Source organism: Chiloscyllium plagiosum, unplaced genomic scaffold (assembly GCF_037043375.1).
Source record: "Chiloscyllium plagiosum isolate Xiang-an unplaced genomic scaffold, Cpla_swu_hap1 HiC_scaffold_25, whole genome shotgun sequence".
Taxonomy (NCBI): domain Eukaryota; kingdom Metazoa; phylum Chordata; class Chondrichthyes; order Orectolobiformes; family Hemiscylliidae; genus Chiloscyllium; species Chiloscyllium plagiosum.
The window spans coordinates 19,669,672-19,686,539 of NW_028270163.1; the positions used below are offsets into that span (position 1 = coordinate 19,669,672).

Consider the following 16,868-nt stretch of genomic DNA (forward strand, 5'->3'; position numbering starts at 1 on the left):
GCCTCACTGATCCTAAAAAATTCTGCAGAGTTCAGACCTTGGTGAACTCTCTGTTTATGCAATCTTCATTTTACAGCACTGTGAGGGGAGCAGCAAAACCTAGCCCTGCCAAAACTGTACCTGTATAAAACTGATGGATCAGTTTGTACTGTAACAGCAATTAAAAACAAAAATCATCAATTATTGGTAGCATGGTCATGGAATGAGTGTTGACAGACAATAGATGAACTGCCAAGACTTGTTCAAACTTAGTTGCCTCAAGGGGAGGCAATGGCCTTGTTGGGCTGTTAATCTAGAGACCGAAGTAATGTTCTGGAGACCCGGGTTTGAATCCTGCCACAGCAGATGGTAATATTTGAATTAATAAATATCTTGAATTAAAGAGACTAATGATGACCATGAATCTACTGCTGATTGTCAGAAACACCCATCTTGGTCACCACTGCCCTTTAGGGAAGGAAACTGCCATTCTTACTCACACTGGCCTACATGTGACTCCAGACTCGGATCAATGTGGTTGACTCTTAATTGCGTTCTGGACAATTAGGGATAGGCAATAAATGCTGGCCTAGCCAGCAACACCCTCATCCTGTGAATGAATAAAAAGAAGTTCATGCTTTTAATATCCACCTGAACAGGCAAATGGAGCCTTGGTTTATGTCCCACCTGAAGGATAACACCCCCGGCAGTGCGGAACTCCTTCTGTACTGCACTGAAGTGCCAGGCTTTGTGTTCAGGTCTTTGGAGTACAGCGATGACACGGAGGTGAGACACTAGTGCAACGTAACTGTCAGGTATACTGGTTAAAGGCAGCATGAAGTCCCTTTCTCTCTGAGCTGTCTGTGAACATTCAGTGTCAAAGGCTGCACGCAATGGACTGGTTCTGAATCAAACGTACCAGAGAGCAGCCTATAACATGTGGAGCCATACCCCAGAGTATTTCGGACAGGAAGGAAGAAAACTGGGAGGGGGGGGGGGGGGGGGGGGAAGCGGTGTTGGAAAGCAACATAAAAATGTCAGCAGCTTACAGTCTGCCAGACTTCCTCCAAGGGCATAATAACTTTGAATTAATGAGACTGGGGACTGTGGTATTTATTTCTTTAATCACACTTTTCTGTTATTAGAAATATAAAATGGAAAGCATCTGAACTGCCCTCGCCCTTTGCTGCTTCATGACCAGCACACTGAAGCACACAGTAATGAATTGCATCTGTGGCGTCTGCCACATCAATGCTCTGTGGACTCTTTGACAGTGTATCTGGTAACATTAAACTGATTAGTAAAACCTTTCTTTGTTCCTCTAATACCGGCCACACTTTACATTCTAGCCCTGATCCTGAATCGATTAAATTGTGACATTTTGAAACCATAAATGTCAATGGGATGAGCAACAACAAAATAAAAATACAATTTAAAATGATGCAGAGTAAGTGTCAAAGTGCAGTTTGGAAAACTTTGCTTTGACAGTCAAAAGGTTTGCAAACACTCTAATTTCTGACTGAAGGGAGCCATCAATCTTGGTGAATGCAGTTCTATAAACATTAAATGCCAAGTGCAATTTGCCTCAGTATTAACTGTGTGTTCAGAAACCTGTTTCTGAAATTTGAGCTGAATTGGTTCCAGCACTTAACTCAAATGGAAACAGAAATACAATTGCCTTGAAAGCAGATGCTGTCAAAAGAAGGAAAATGCAGATGTAAATACTTAAAAAAATTATTACACAGTGAATGCTAAACTTTTAGAAGGAAAGATTTTATCTTATTTACATGTTTTCCCTTCAAATTGTCTTCTGCAAAATGTGAGCTCAGACTGGGATACAGGTTTGCTAATGTTGGCCAGTTGTTTGTAATTTGTCTTCATGAGTGAGAGCAAACTGGGAATGGTGGTGGATCAGTCAACTGTAGCTATCACTGAGCAAAGGCCCCTCCTCATTGTCTTCAAGAGCTGGTCTGGCTCACCAATGGAATACATTGCAGTCTCAACTCATCCTGCAATATCTCCAACCTGGAGGAATCAATAACTCTCAGTATAAGGCTACTTGGTCAGTTCCCATTGAGAATGACAGCACTGATTTGGGAACGATGCAACATATGCTACTTATAAAACCAAAGCCAACAAATAGTTTCAGAGTTATGCTTTGATGCATGGTAGCAAGAAATGGATTTGTGCTATTGTCCTATGAAGATTCTAAATCTCAGCCATGCTGTGAAGAAGGAAGGCTGGTGAAATGGGAATTCATCATAGCAATCAGGAATAGGAGGGAGAGGCATTTCACACTGCTCTTGGGCAATTCCTATTGAAAGGAGAATGCTTGTTTGACATATTTATTGGGAATAGCAGCCTCATGAGAAAGGTCACTGGTGTAAAATTATTTTAGTGACAATGACCATTTCCTCAAGTATTCTGAAACACTTTAGAATCCTCAAGAACCTCAAGGCCAAGTACAGCAGTACAAACAAAAAATCCCACTAACCTCACAAGAATGCGGGGGGGTAATTTTGACTTTGTGCAAAAATGGAAAATGGACGTAAACAGATTGGCAGCTCACTTGACATGTCTTCCAATGTGTATTTCCATTAAACCTAGACATATACAAGGGTCCTGAATTTAACTCAGACCCGTGATGAAGCAATTTATCATCCCATCTCCTGTTGCTGTGGCTCAGATTATTTTTACCCAAGTTACAGGTCCACTTCTAGAATGCCCAGAGATCACCCACTGATTCCTGACAGGTACTGGGTCTGGGATGTGAGAAGGCTCCCCAATGTTTGTCCATTTAAAGGGGTGGGGGTTCTCCACTGTATAAGAGAGGGAGCCATTCTTGATGTGGCTCAAAGATCCTGGTACATTTCATCTGGACTTATTTACTTTACAGCCTGCTAGAGCACTCAGAACGCCCCTCCCCCATCCCCCCCCCCCCCCACCCCCGTGATCATTTCTTTAACAATATCACAGTTCTTTCTGATTTCTACCCACATCATCTCTCTTATTAGTGAACACTGACATAAAGTATTCATGTCGAACCTCTGGTCTCATACACAAATTACCAGTGTAGTCCTTAACAGACCCTCCTCTTTCCTTAGTAATCCTTTTATTCTTAATGTACCTTCAAAATGACTTATGATTTTTCTTTACTTTACCTATTATTCTCCTAATTTCCTTTTTAATTTTCCCCTTCTGTTTTCTGCACTGCTACAGACCTCCTGCTGGTTTGAGCTCTCAGTATCTGCCATAAGCATCACATTTGGTCTTGATCCATTCTCGTACACCCCTTGACATCCAAGGTTGATAGGATTTGTTGCTCCCACTCTTTGTGCTTATTGAAACATGTTGGTCCAGTTCTCTCCCTATTTCCTTCTTGAATGTGTCCCACCGCTCTGATACAGATTTACCTGAAAATATCTGCACCCAGTCCATTCTAGCCAAATTATACCTTGTCTTATTAAAATTGGCCTTTCCTCTGTTTAGAACACTGGTGGTAGGCGCATCCGTGTTCTTTTCCATAACAATCTTGAATATAACAGAGTTATGATCACTGACAGTAACCTAGTCCCCCAACCTACACTGTCTGGCTTCATTACCTAAAATTAAGACCAGAAGCGCCCTCTCTCTTGTAGGCCAGAAAGGGGATTTAGGGAATGTGCAAGGGGTAACCTAGAAAGCAGATTCGGAGAGCAAAAAGGGGGCATGAAAGAATAACAGCAGGTAAAATGAAGGAAAATGCTTGGAGACCAGCAGAGATCAAACTAAAAGACCAAATAGTGGTGAAGAGAGCCCAGCAGAGGGACAGCAATATCAACTGAGTTCAGGTCTAGACCTGCTCCTCACAAATCAGCCTCTCCAACCCCAACCGATGATGGTCAATCCAGAAGTGCCTAACGCTCCGTGTGTTACGAGATGGCTGAACTCTACTAGCATCTTCTTCTGGGGCTGATTCTCCTCTGGTGTGAAAGCCACAGAGCAATGCCCTTATAGTCTGAGCTCAACTTGTAGTCAGCTCTTGGCCCATGTGTTCTTGGATCCCTATATGCAAATATGACAGAGGACCCGACAGATCTTAGCAAATGGGAATGCTCCTTCCCCCACCCCCACTGATGCCAAAGAGCTGGCAGACCCCAGTGGAGCCAGAGTGGCTTTGTATCCAGGAGGTAATCTGGCAATGAGAAGCACTGGTCTCTGCTGGGTTGGCTGGGTCAAAGCCCTCCTCCCTAGCTTCCACTTGTTCGAGAGATTCGGATGACAATATCATTGTGTTTTTAAATCAATTGCAAGACTGAATTCTAGGGGAAGGTGGTGACATAACAGTAATGTCATTGGACAAATAATCTAAAACCCCCCGGCTAATGTTCTCACCATGGCAGTGTGTGAAATTTGAATTCAGTATAAATCTGGAATACAAAGCTAGCCTAATGACAATCACCGTTGATTGTCATCAAAGCAAAAACTCATCTGGTTATTTATTCTCTCTGATGGAAATCTGCTCTCCTGACCTGGTCTGTCCTACATGTGACTCCAGATCCAACGCGATTAAGCTCACATTTAACTGCCCTCTGGGCAATAAATGCTGGCCTAGCCAGTGATGCTTGCATCTCATGAACAAATAATTTTTTTAAAAACTCAACACTCACTTTGTAAGATTGCATTTCACGTAATAATGAAAGTGCCAGACTCCATGTAGCAATGGATTTAATGTGCTATCAATGGTTGGGTTTAATGGTTGAGGTTACTCCTAGTGCCATCAGTGGCCTAGGCCCATGCGATCACTGAACTTTCGCTCAAGCTAGTGTGTACTACATTACCAAATGCTGCTGGATATTTTCTATATCCCATCATGAAGTGAATCAAGCACCGTCTACACTTTAAAAGTACTGCATTGATTGTAAAAGCTTGTTGGACCACTCTAAGGCAGTGAAAGGCAATGTTTAAATGCAGGTTCGTTCTTCTGATTCAGCCGTGGTGGCATCTGAGTCGCAATGCATTCTCTTGTGAGCACATCTGCCCCCTGCCAGCATGCTTACCCATATCACTGTGGTTGGCACTGCAGTTCTCAAAACCTTGCTAAGCAGCGGAGAATTAAATTCATTGTGTTTGCAGGGATCCCCACTCAAAGCAGATTGGCTGAGATGTAGAGCTACAATGACACCGGCTTGATTCTCCAACCACATTACCCATTCTTGAACGTGGTTCTGCCCAGCAGCAAGATGTTAACAAGTCAAACTCTGCCTCTCGATCCACACACAACAGCTTGCATCTGCACAGGGCCCTTAACCTGGCAAAATGTCCCATGGCACTTCACAGGAATGTTATCAAATGGAACTTGGCATGGCACTAGCTGAAGCAAAGTTGAAACCGGTGACCAAAAGCTTGATGAAAGATATGGGTTTTAAGAAAGAGATAAGATTGAAAACTGGTGAGGGCTGAGAGTGGGAATTCCAAAGTTGGGCATCAAGAGTATTGAAGAGTATTGAATAGAGAGGTGAAGGAAATTAAGGATGCAAAAGATGCCAGAATTAGAGGAAGGCAGAAAGCTGCAGCCTGGTGGAGATTATGGAAGAAGGGCAGAGAGAAGTCATTAAGAAGAGTGGAAGTAAGATGGCTTTAAATCCTCAGATTAGCAAAGGTCATGGTTTCTTGTAAACCATTGCCTCTGGTGTAAACGGAGAGAGGGCACCTCCAAGGTGCTTTACATTACAGATATGAAACATGAGCATCAATCCCAGGAAAAGATTTCAGTTATTAACAATCACTCTACTGAGGGCGATTGATGATGCTAGTCACCAATCTTTCCTGTTGCCGGAGGACAGCTCACGTGCTTATTTTATAGAAATTAAGTAGGTGTGTAATCAGATGCAAATGCTTTAAAGGAGAGCAAAGAAAACAGAAAGGGATGGGAACTCTGGGATAGAAAAATGAGAACCTAAACAATCCTTAATCAGAAACTTGTGCAAGTGTGTGGCTGAAAATTGCTGCAAGCATTGCTCACAGGCAGGGCTCCCCACAGACACGACCACATCTGTAGCTAAGCAGTGACAATGGGACTAAATACTCATCTGATTCTGTTACTGAGCCTTACGCGGACTTGGCTAGCTATAATCTTTCTCTTGTTAAATTTTTAGGACTGCTGCTTTACGAGTGAAAGAATTAAAGGAGATAAACAAGTGTTTGTGTTCATCATGTGTTCAGATTAATTGATTTGAAATCTGTATATACAAGTCTGCAAGTGAATATAATTCATGCCGTTGAAAATCTGTTGTCATAGTTTTGTGAAAATTATAGTCTTTGTCAGATGAAAGTATAATGCATGCCTTTAGTTTTATTCACATATTCACGCTGTTGCCTGAACTATAATTATCAAGCAGCCAGATGGCTCAGGGTGCCTGATTCAAATGGGAATAAGAGAGACTTTTCCTTGGGCTTTGCGATGCCTTGATGAAAGACTGTAAAATATTGTGTGGGATTGAGCAAAGGGTCTGAATGTTGGTTCTTCACTTGCACTGAATTACTGTTCACTGTTTGTCACAACAATTGTGACAGTGCAGCTGGTCCCAGTAACCTGCGCTAGCCCACAAGAACTACCAGGATTTTAAAATGATTAAATTAATTCTCAGCCAGTGGCGGCCACTGACAAGCCTGGTATTAATGGGCATCCCTGACTGCCTTGAGTTGGAATGGCACATGCCTGATACTATTGAGTGGCCATTTCACCACAATGCTGTCAGACGGGAGTCACATATAAACCAAGCTGTGTAAAAATGCTAAACTTCCTTCCCTCAATTACTTTTTAAATTTACGCAAGCTAAGAGCTTCAAGGTACCTTTTACTGATTCCAACTTTTTATTTCCAGATTTCTTACAAATTCTCAATTCTGTCAGGGTTAGTTTCAAACTCACTTCTGAATTCCATGGCTACGGGAAAGTGCATGTGGTTGGATGTTAGATGAGGGCAGAAGTGGCTTCAACTATGATGCCAACTGCAAGTTGCTCAGCCTCACTGTGTAGACTCAGTCGTGAAGAATGGTCACTCAGCTGAGTTACTGACTGTTACCAATACCCAGTGAACCCCAGCAAGAGTCCAGGAAATCAGGACAGAGAAATCGCTTGTTGTACAATAGTACCAAATAGCCCAGTATTTTTCTGTCTCCTTCATTCAGATGCTTCCCTCTGTCCCTTGCCCACCAATGAACAGTTTAGGAAAGCTGGTCGGGATGGATGTGTTAGAACAAGGGGTCTGTTCCTGTGCTGCGTGACTCTATGGCCAAGAGGCAGGCACTAACTGAAGCACAAAAAAGGCCAGACTGGCCCTGCTGAGGGGAGGGAGGGTGCCACAGTGAGGGGAGGGAGGGTGCAACAGGGCAGATACGCGATACGAGAGGACTTGGGAGGGAGGGAAGGGAAATATTAAAACCTGCGGCGCTTCAGAAGAATGAAAGCAACTCTTTGTTTGCTTCGTCTACAATGTGCAGCCCCAGAGGTCTTCTGTCCTCTGTCAAGCACTATCTCTCTTGGAGCTATTACTGGCAGGAAATTGCAGCTACCTCGAGCGTCAGTCTGTCCACGTGTGTCAGCGTGCATGCCTGACCTGCAGACCAGCTCGGGTTTCCTCCCTTAATCATTAGCATCTGTGTGCAGCAGCCAGCAACCAGCTCTTTGAAATCCAGCTCCAGAAAGAGTAATCTAACCCTTCCACAGAGACCGCCATCAATGTGTAATGCTGCACAATGCTGTGCTAAAGACTGCTCAGCATGGCCTGCAGTTAATTCCTTCTAGCTGTTCTTTCCAGAACCAGTCGCTGAAAAGAAAATGTACACTTGTACAACACCGGGCAACAGCAGAAACCATGTGTATAGGCAGCCGGCTTTTTCAAAGGTGGAGGAGGGAAGAGGCAGATTCCATTGGCATGTTCCTGACTTTCCTACAGCACATTAGTTCAGTTCAAATTCTCTGATGATTTAAATCACAATTTATTGTCCTTCACACAGGATCACTCACTGGGGGTGCAGCAGCTGTGTTGGACAAATCAAACAATAAGGAGAAAGCTCACAGAAAAGACAGAAGGTTCAAATCAGGTTACCATATATATAATATATATACATATAGGAAAGCTAAAATGACTTTTTATGAAGCTCAAACAAATTTAAAAGATTTGTAAAATTGCATGAAATAAATCTATCTTCTTTCTGAGATGCTCTTTAGTCCATGGTTGGAGGTAACAGGCAAGTGAGCAGAATGAGAAAGACAGAGGAAGGGGGCGCGGACAGTCATTTTTTTTTCTATTTCACTCTCAAGGTGTAGAGATGCAATGGCTGTGCAGCCAAAGCAGTCCACTGTTAACCTGGGCAAAACTGCAAGCACTCTGAAGCAGTGATGTCAAGTAGAGTTCAGGGAGGAGAAACAGAAACAAAAACGCAGCACACGACCACAAGAAGTGTTCATCTCTGGCAGCTATATCATTATATCAAAGTATAGGAACACAAGAATTATGAGCAGGAGTATAGCATATGACCCATCAGGCTTGCTCTATCATTCAATACCATCATACCTGAACTTGGGCTTCAGTTCTCCTCTCCTGCCCACTCATAGAGTCATAGAGATGTACAGCATGATAACAGACCCAAATACGTGTAAATCCTGAACAACTTGCCCACCACTGACGTCAGGCTCTCTGGTCTTTGGTTCCCTGGCTTGTCCTTATCACCATTCTTAAAAATGGTATCATGTTAACCAACCTCCAGTCTTCCGGCACCTTACCTGTGACTATTGATGATACAAATATCTCAGCAAGAGGCCCAGCAATCATCCTATCCCTTGATTTCCTGAGAAAACAAAATTGCCAGCCTTATATGTATTCAATGACAGAGTACCCACAGCCCTCTGTACTGGACAATTTCAGAGATTCACAACCTTGTGAGTGAAATAATTTCTCATCATCTCAATCCTAAATGGTCAGGCCCTTATGCTGAAACTGTGGTCCCTTATTTTAGACTCACTGACCAGGAAAAAACACAATCTCTCATCAATCAAGCCCCCTCAGAATCTTGTATGACTCAATGAAATTTGTTTCACATTCTTCTTAACTCCAGAGAATATTGGCCCAAATCACTCAGCCTGTTATCATGGGACAATGTCCTCATGTTGGGGCCTAAGCTAGTGAACCTTTGCTGAACTACTTCCAGTGCAGGTAGATCCTTCCTTGAATATGAAGACCAAAACTGAACATAGTATTCCAAATTCCGATAACTGCCCCTTCCCAGAACCAGGTTGAATTCCATACTTGTGGTTGGTCTGATCTAGAATGGCAGTGTATTGTCAAGTGTGGACCGGTGACTGGGAGAAGTAAAATGAACAAAGCAACTTTGTCAACAAATGCCAACTACCCATCAACAAAATTGACAAATTACACTTGCTGGAAACACTCAGAACTAAACTATGTTTATAGCTGAAACAAAGGCCTAGATTTTACAGACAGTGGGGGTGAGAGCTTCTACAGTGCACTGAACACTTGGAATCTGGAGGTTAGACTGTCATTAACAGAAATGAATGCAGGCAAAGCCCCTGGGTGACTGGTGAACAGGCAGCAGCTAGGGACACCAGTAAGTTGTTGGAATGGGTGGCGGGCGACAGAATGAGCTAGTCTTTGAATGTGTGCCAAGCAAAAGCTGGAAGGGACCCAGATTATCGAAGACCCAACTTTCTCGTTTAAGACCTCGATAACCATTTCCCATAAGGAAACCTAAAATCAAATGTCTTTAGTTACTGGTGTGACGATACAATGGCTTTAAGAGGTGTATTTTGTCCTGATTTATATTATGAAGAGTGGTTGTGACAGAGGTAGTGAGCAGTTCCAAGTCAATAGAGTAAACAACTTGGAACAATAGAAGCAGCATGAATGGGTGGAGTCAACCTCCCACAGAATCAGGATTTTACTTTAGCTTTCAGTAGTTGTTGGGGTTTTGGAAGCTAGCTGTGAAAGCTGCTACACCTTTCCCTCTTTGCTACAGCCAAAAGCTGGAGTTCCTTCTGCTGCCAGAATTGTATGTGAGACAATCTGCTTTTGTGAATTTGCCTTTGCTCAAGGATGTTTATGGAATGTTACCATATCTGAACAGTTGCTGTTTAGTAGTGAAATAATCTATTATTCTGTTACATTTTCCAGTAGAGTTATGCTGGAAAATTCTTCTGTCTTTGTTTGTATCTTAGCTATAGTGTAAGAATAAAATAGGTTTTGCTTAAAGCTGAGTAGTGTAACCAATCGAATTACATCTGGAACACAGCATCTTATACTTGCCTTTAGATAAGAAAAATACAGGCTCGAGGCTATCTCCTTAGTATATTTCAGGGGGGTTTGGTCTGGTCCATAAGACTGGCCCGAGCTGTATTTGGCCTGAAATCATCTCCTACCCACCCAACACCCCACCTCCACTGGTCCAGGCTGATACGGAAGTTGTTCCTGCCATTTCCCCCATAGACACTGAATAAAGAAGGTTCTGTCTTCCCTCTTGCATGTCTGCTACTCTAAAATAAATTTGGGACACAGCAGAAGGTTGAGAGATCAGAAAAGTTAAGTACCTCGCTGATAGTGAGACTTAAAATAAAGGCCAATCCACAGGGACTAGATATAGTGTGAGATCACATTAAAGTTGTTATAAAAAGCACGCCTACAAAAGATCTTTTTATCTGAAAAATCTTAAGGTGGGTGGGGTCTCAGGCTCTACATTTCACACATTGCCACACAAGTGTCAGCTCTGTTCAAAATTTCAGTAGGGGCTAATCTCTTTTAACTCGTCAATAATTAAAAGGTAAATGTCATAATTTACAAATCTTACCCACTGTCACAGAAGGGAAATAAACAAGATTTTAAAAAATGGTAACACTTGAAAGTGAACATACTGATTGTGTCAGACAAATCTGTCCGATTCATTAATTTTACCGGATTTTTTCTGGAATATAGATGTATCCCTGACATGTGAGACCATGGACGAGCATTTTACACCTGAAATCAATGAGCTGGGCATAGAATGCCAAAGGTCACTCAAATTGAAGATAGCCTCAATGAAACCTGGCTGTGACATTAATCAGTACTTTGTCACATTTGAGTTTTTTTCACTGTTACTGAGCCCAGGCATGTTCTGCAGCTCTGTGTAAAGGAATTATCATGGAAGATCAAATGTCATGTGCAAAATCATTTCCCTTCAAATACAATTTCTTTTGCAGACAAATTGATCAATGCTATTGTTTTGTACGTTTTTTTTGTTCTACGTTTTCCTTAATTGGAAAGTGTGTAGCATGCAGAGCTCAGAAAGAAAGACATGAATTTACATCACACTTTTCTATGACCAGCAAGTGTCACACCTGCAGCCAACACAGATCTCCTTTGGAAGGAAGTTAGTTTTGTGTTTGTGTTTCCGTCAAACAATGTCTAAGAAAATTACTCCTACAGACGCTTCAGATTTCAGTAATGGCTATGTTGTTGTCTCACCATTAGATTACAATGACCTAAGAAAGATCTGAATTCAATTTATTACAGGATTTACAATTTTCCTAAAGATGCAACCTGCTGTCCTCTCATGTGGTTAAAGAATGTGCATTGGCTCTCAATCAAAGAGAAGGCTGAACAGCACTGACATATGCAAAAGAGTAGAAGAAAGACATGCATAGCAATGAATTCTGGGGCCAAAAGGAGCAATGTTTTTTTCAATGAATATTGAAAAATCTTCACATAGAATGTTACATGACTGGCTGAAAAATCATTTTCAAGCTTTAAGATCAGACACATGTTGATAACTGTATTTTTTCAAAGATCATGTGTCCTGTAAAATATTATTGCTCGAGGTCATTTGGTCCCTGTAGTCAGGAACACTTTGCCACTAAGGGCTGCAATGGATTTGGACTTTCCAGGGAGCTAACTTTTGGAACTCTGAATTTGTGGTCCACTTTGTTAGAGCTCTGCTGTGACCTGTCAGCCCAGGATCTCAGAATGTAGCTCCTCCTCAATCCAACCCCTTTAATCCAATCACTCCCAGTGTTGTTAAACCTGCCCCTGGCACCCTTGGATCACCCCACCTTCCATGACCTCAGATCATCTTCCAAGCCCAGTTCGCTCCTTCCCACCCAGCTGCCATGCTCATACCCTCTCCTGTCACACCCAGCTCAGCCCAGCATTCCCAGCACATACAACTCACCAACCCCACACTCCTCCCTGCACCCCTGATGACACACCGTACTGACCCTAATTCTGGTTCACTTTTCACTCACCCACATGCCTGGTTAACTCCCTCAACCGTTAATGCCAGCCCTCTCGCACCCAAGCTCATCTCAAACCCTCATGACAACTCCCACCTCACCCAAGCTGTCTAGGTGTGCTGATATGATTAGATTAGATTAGATTCCCTACAGTGTGGAAACAGGCCCTTCGGCACCTTCCACACCGACCCTCCGAAGAGTAACCCACCCAGACCCATTTCCCTCTGACTTATGCACCTAACACTATGGGCAATTTATCATGGCCAATTCACCTGACCGGAGCACCCGGAGGAAACGCACGCAGACACTGGGAGAATGTGCAAACTCCATACAGACAGTCGCCCAAGCCTGGAATCGAACCTGGGACCCTGGTGCTGTGAAGCAGCAGTGCTAACCACTGAACCACCATGCCACCCCCTATCTATCCAAAATGTGTCGTTGCATTGAATCCCTACAGTGTGGAAGGAGCCCATTTGGCCCATCAAATCCACATCAACTCTCCAAAGAACATTCCACCCATTCCCAACCCCCTACCCCATCGCTATAACCCTGCATTACCCATGGCTAATCTACTTAACTTGTCAAGCCCAACACTGACCCTCAGAGCCAGACAGGCTCCTACCTTATCCCTGCATTCCTCATGGCTAACTCACCTGGCCTGCACGCTGTGAGCAATTTAACACAGCCTCCACCTAACCTGCCAATCTTTGCACTGTGGTAAGAAACCGGAGCACCCAGAGGAAACCCACAGAGACACAGGGAGAGTGTGCAAATTCCACACAGATAGTTGCCCAGGTCACTGGCACTGTGTGGCAGCAGTGTTAACCATTGAGCCACCATGCCAGCCATGCTGTTCCTTTGGGGATACCGCTGAAGGCCATCAGGAATGTGGTGTGGGGAGGTTGCGAGCAGGTTTAGGGTGGGGACAGGGGTGAGGCAAAATAATGTGACAGCCTGGCACCGAGGATAGGGGGATCTAGAATTAGCTGAAAATTATCCTAGAAAACAGAACTGAAGACAGACCTCAAGGAGATGTGCGGTCAATTTCTGACAGCCAAGGAGGGTATGGTTTCCCTTGGACTATATCTTGCCTCTAGACCAGTCACTTCTCCAGGACAATTGCTATACCCTGGAGCTGGGACTGGGAGAAAGGTACAAAACATTATAGAGGATGCAGTTGGTAGTGTACACCACATCTTCATTTGGAAGATCTGGGCCAAGGCATTCTGGACGTTCATCTTAGCAATGCCCCAGGCTTCTGCCTAATGTTGACACATTAGGCTCCCAGAGATGGCACTGATTGACAGCAGTGAAGACGCTGAAATGGAAATTATTCTTGGTGCTGAAATTGACAGCTCAAGGCTGTGACAATTGTGGTGAGGTTAACTGGGTCCAATTTCAGAAGAGAAAGGAAGTCTTTTGAAGTGTTTAAACACAGATAAGCTCAAAATTGAGTACACATTAAATCTTATTATCTACCATTGAGGGATAGAGGGCTCTGATATCAGTTAATCAGCCAGAACTGCTGGAGCCCCTGTGTTGCTTTTGAGCATATGAATTGCCTGAACAGCTTAATCCTTTTCCACACAGACTTTACATGAGGATTCTCACAAAACATCTGCATATTCTCTAATCAAACTGTTCAGAGATGTTATCACACACCTCAGGATCAGCTAAAACTTGAACCTGGACTCAGACGTAAGAACACAACCGCTACACCACAAGAACCCTTTCACAAAAGATCTACATGATTTTAACCAAGCAAGTGCAGCTGGGTGATTAGTGCCCTGTTTTTAGCACCCTGGTTAACACATTTGAATTAACCTACCTTCTCCCTTTTCACTGTCATGAATTCATTAATAACAACCTTATTACACCAGTGAGCTACACGTAGTACATCAATCGAGCATGAGACATTGTGGTATCTTTGCTGTGTATTGTATACAGTATCACACCAGCTGGTACATTTATTCACTAAGTCTTCATGAGGCATTTCTTTCCATGTTTTCAATACAAAATACATCTTTATTTGCCACTGCATGCTGCCATTTCATTCACTGTAAACACTCGCCCTTCTCTTTAAGTTGCTCACATGAAACATTTTCCCCTTTGTTCTTCATCACAAACACAAATATCTAAAAAGGAACAGTTCAGGATTATGGTCTGGTATCAGTTGGATCATATCTTCAGTTTTATAAAACAGTTTTATAAAAACCGCTTTGTTTACAATCCTAGTGGAAGGGTGGGAGTAATTCACTTGAGCATCACATCAGTGACAGCTGAGATGTTAGTTTGAGAGTGTTCATCAACTAAATTATAAATCTCTGGTAATGCTGGTTTAAAATTCTTGCAACACGGCCCTTGTGTAAGAGGATTCAGGTTATCAATTGCCAGGATATTCTTTGTGAAACTGCCCAAATAAACATGGAAATTGCTTTGCAATAGTTAGTTCAAATGCCTCACCCACTTCTACAGTATTATTATTTCACCTGTTATTCTAGTGGACACAGTTTGCTATTTCCAATAAAATAGAAAGAATTTAAACTTGCTAAGGCTTTCTGGATCAGCACTGTGTCCAGTCACTTCTGGGCTTTCCCACTAATAGGCAAAAATGAAACATTTCCAGCGATTACCCTTTTATAGACCTGACCAATGTAACTGCTCTATTTGTATGATTACTATATTGGTCATACAGTAGTCAAAGATTTTTGGGCCCGAAGCAAGAATGTGGAATTGAGGCAACGACTGAGTAGTCATGACCTCACTGAAATATGAAGCAGGCTCACAGGCCAAATTGTCTCTTTCTGCTTCGAATTTGAATGTTCTTATGCACCAGGGAAAGGTCGATTAACAGTGAGAATGGAATGGAGAGATTTGCTAATGGTGTTAGAAAATAAATGGTGAGAAGAGGGAAAGAAACTTGTGGAGTCTAATCCCTGGCAGGGACCTTTGGGTCCTGTTTCTGTGCCATAAATACTTTGGTGGATATGGTGGTAATTTAACTAGACTAATAATCTGGATGCTCAGGGCCTATGTTTCGGGGACATTAGTTCATATCTTGCCACTGCAGCCACTAGAATTTACTCTGAACTATAAATGCAAAATAAAGAGCTACTTAATCAGTATTCATTGATGGGATTGGGCGTTACTGGTTAGGCCATCACTTACTATCCATCCATAACTGCCTTTGAGAAGGTGGTAGTGAGCTGCCTTCTTGGGAAATAGGTACTCTTTCAACACTGTGAATCCTTACAATCCCTACAGTGTGGGAACAGGGCCTTTAGCCCAACAAGTCCACATCAACCCTCCGAAGAGTAACTCACCCAAACCCATTCCCCATTACTCTACATTTACCCCGACCTACACACTCCTGAACACTATGGGCAATTTAGCATGGCCAATTCACCTGAACTGCATATCTTTGGACTGTGGGAGGATGCTGGAGCACCCAGAGGAAACCTACGCAGACACGGGGAGCATGTGCAAACTCCACACAGACAGTTGCCCGAGGCTGGAATCGAACCCGGGTCCCTGGCGCTGAGGCAGTCCTGCTAACCACTGAGCTTCCTTGCCGCCCCTGTGTGGAAAAGAATTCCAGGACTTTGACATGGTCACACTGAAGGACTGGTGTTGTGGTTCCAAATCAGGATGCTGTGTGGCTTAGAGGAGATCACGTAGGTGATGGTGTTCCCATATATCTTTGTTTCTTGTCCTTCGAGGTAACAGAGGTCAATTGGGGTGGTGCAGTTGAAGGAGTCTTGGTGAGTTAATGCAGTGCATCTTGCTGATAGTGTTGCCATTCTTGCTCAGTGGAGAAAGAAATGAATATTATTGTGGTGCCAAACAGGTTGCTTTGTCTTGGATAGTGTCAAACTGCTTGAGTGTTGTCTGAACTACACTTATCCAGGCAAGTGGACAGTATTCCATCACATTCTTGGCTGGTACCTTACAAACTGTGGACAGACCCTGGGGAGACAGGAGGTGAGTTAGTTGCTGCAGAATTCTTAATCTCTGACCTGCTCTTGTAGGTGCAGTATTTATATGGCAGGTCCAGTTCAATTTCTGATCGATGATATTGGTAGTGAAGGTGGATTCAGTGATATGACAGTAATGTCCTTGAACGTCAAGGGGCTTTGGCTGGAATCTTTCTTCTTGTTGGAGACAGTCATTGCCTGGCACTTGTGTGGCATGAATGTAACTTGCTACTTACTAGCCCAAGCCTGGATGTTGAAAGAAACCGCTTCAGTATCGAAGGAGTCACAAACGGTGCTGATCCCCTCTTCTGATTTCATGCTGGAGGGAAGGACTAGTCTTACAAATGGTGGCAATGACAACAATCATTAATTTGTCTAAAAACCCATATAGTTGCACAAATAGGGAAGGAGATTAGATTAGATTAGATTAGATTAGATTGCTTACAGTGTGGAAACAGGTCCTTCGGCCCAACAAGTCCACACCGCCCCGCCGAAGCGCAACCCACCCATACCCCTCCATTTAGCCCTTACCTAACACTACGGGCAATTTAGCATGGCCAATTCACCTGACCTGCACATCTTTGGACTGTGGGACGAAACCGGAGCACCCGGAGGAAACCCACGCAGACACTGGGGGAATGTGCAAACTCCACAC

At 43.3% G+C, this 16,868-nt stretch overlaps 1 protein-coding gene and 1 long non-coding RNA gene across 2 annotated transcripts in view; one reads left to right on the forward strand and one right to left on the reverse strand.

The window, feature by feature from the left end:
* Positions 1–16,868, reverse strand: part of qtgal (queuosine-tRNA galactosyltransferase) — a 385,611-nt gene that overhangs the window by 220,483 nt on the left and 148,260 nt on the right. The gene's annotated exons all lie outside the window — the stretch shown is intronic.
* LOC148145295 (uncharacterized) overlaps positions 1–16,868 on the forward strand; it is a 141,987-nt gene that overhangs the window by 114,947 nt on the left and 10,172 nt on the right. The gene's annotated exons all lie outside the window — the stretch shown is intronic.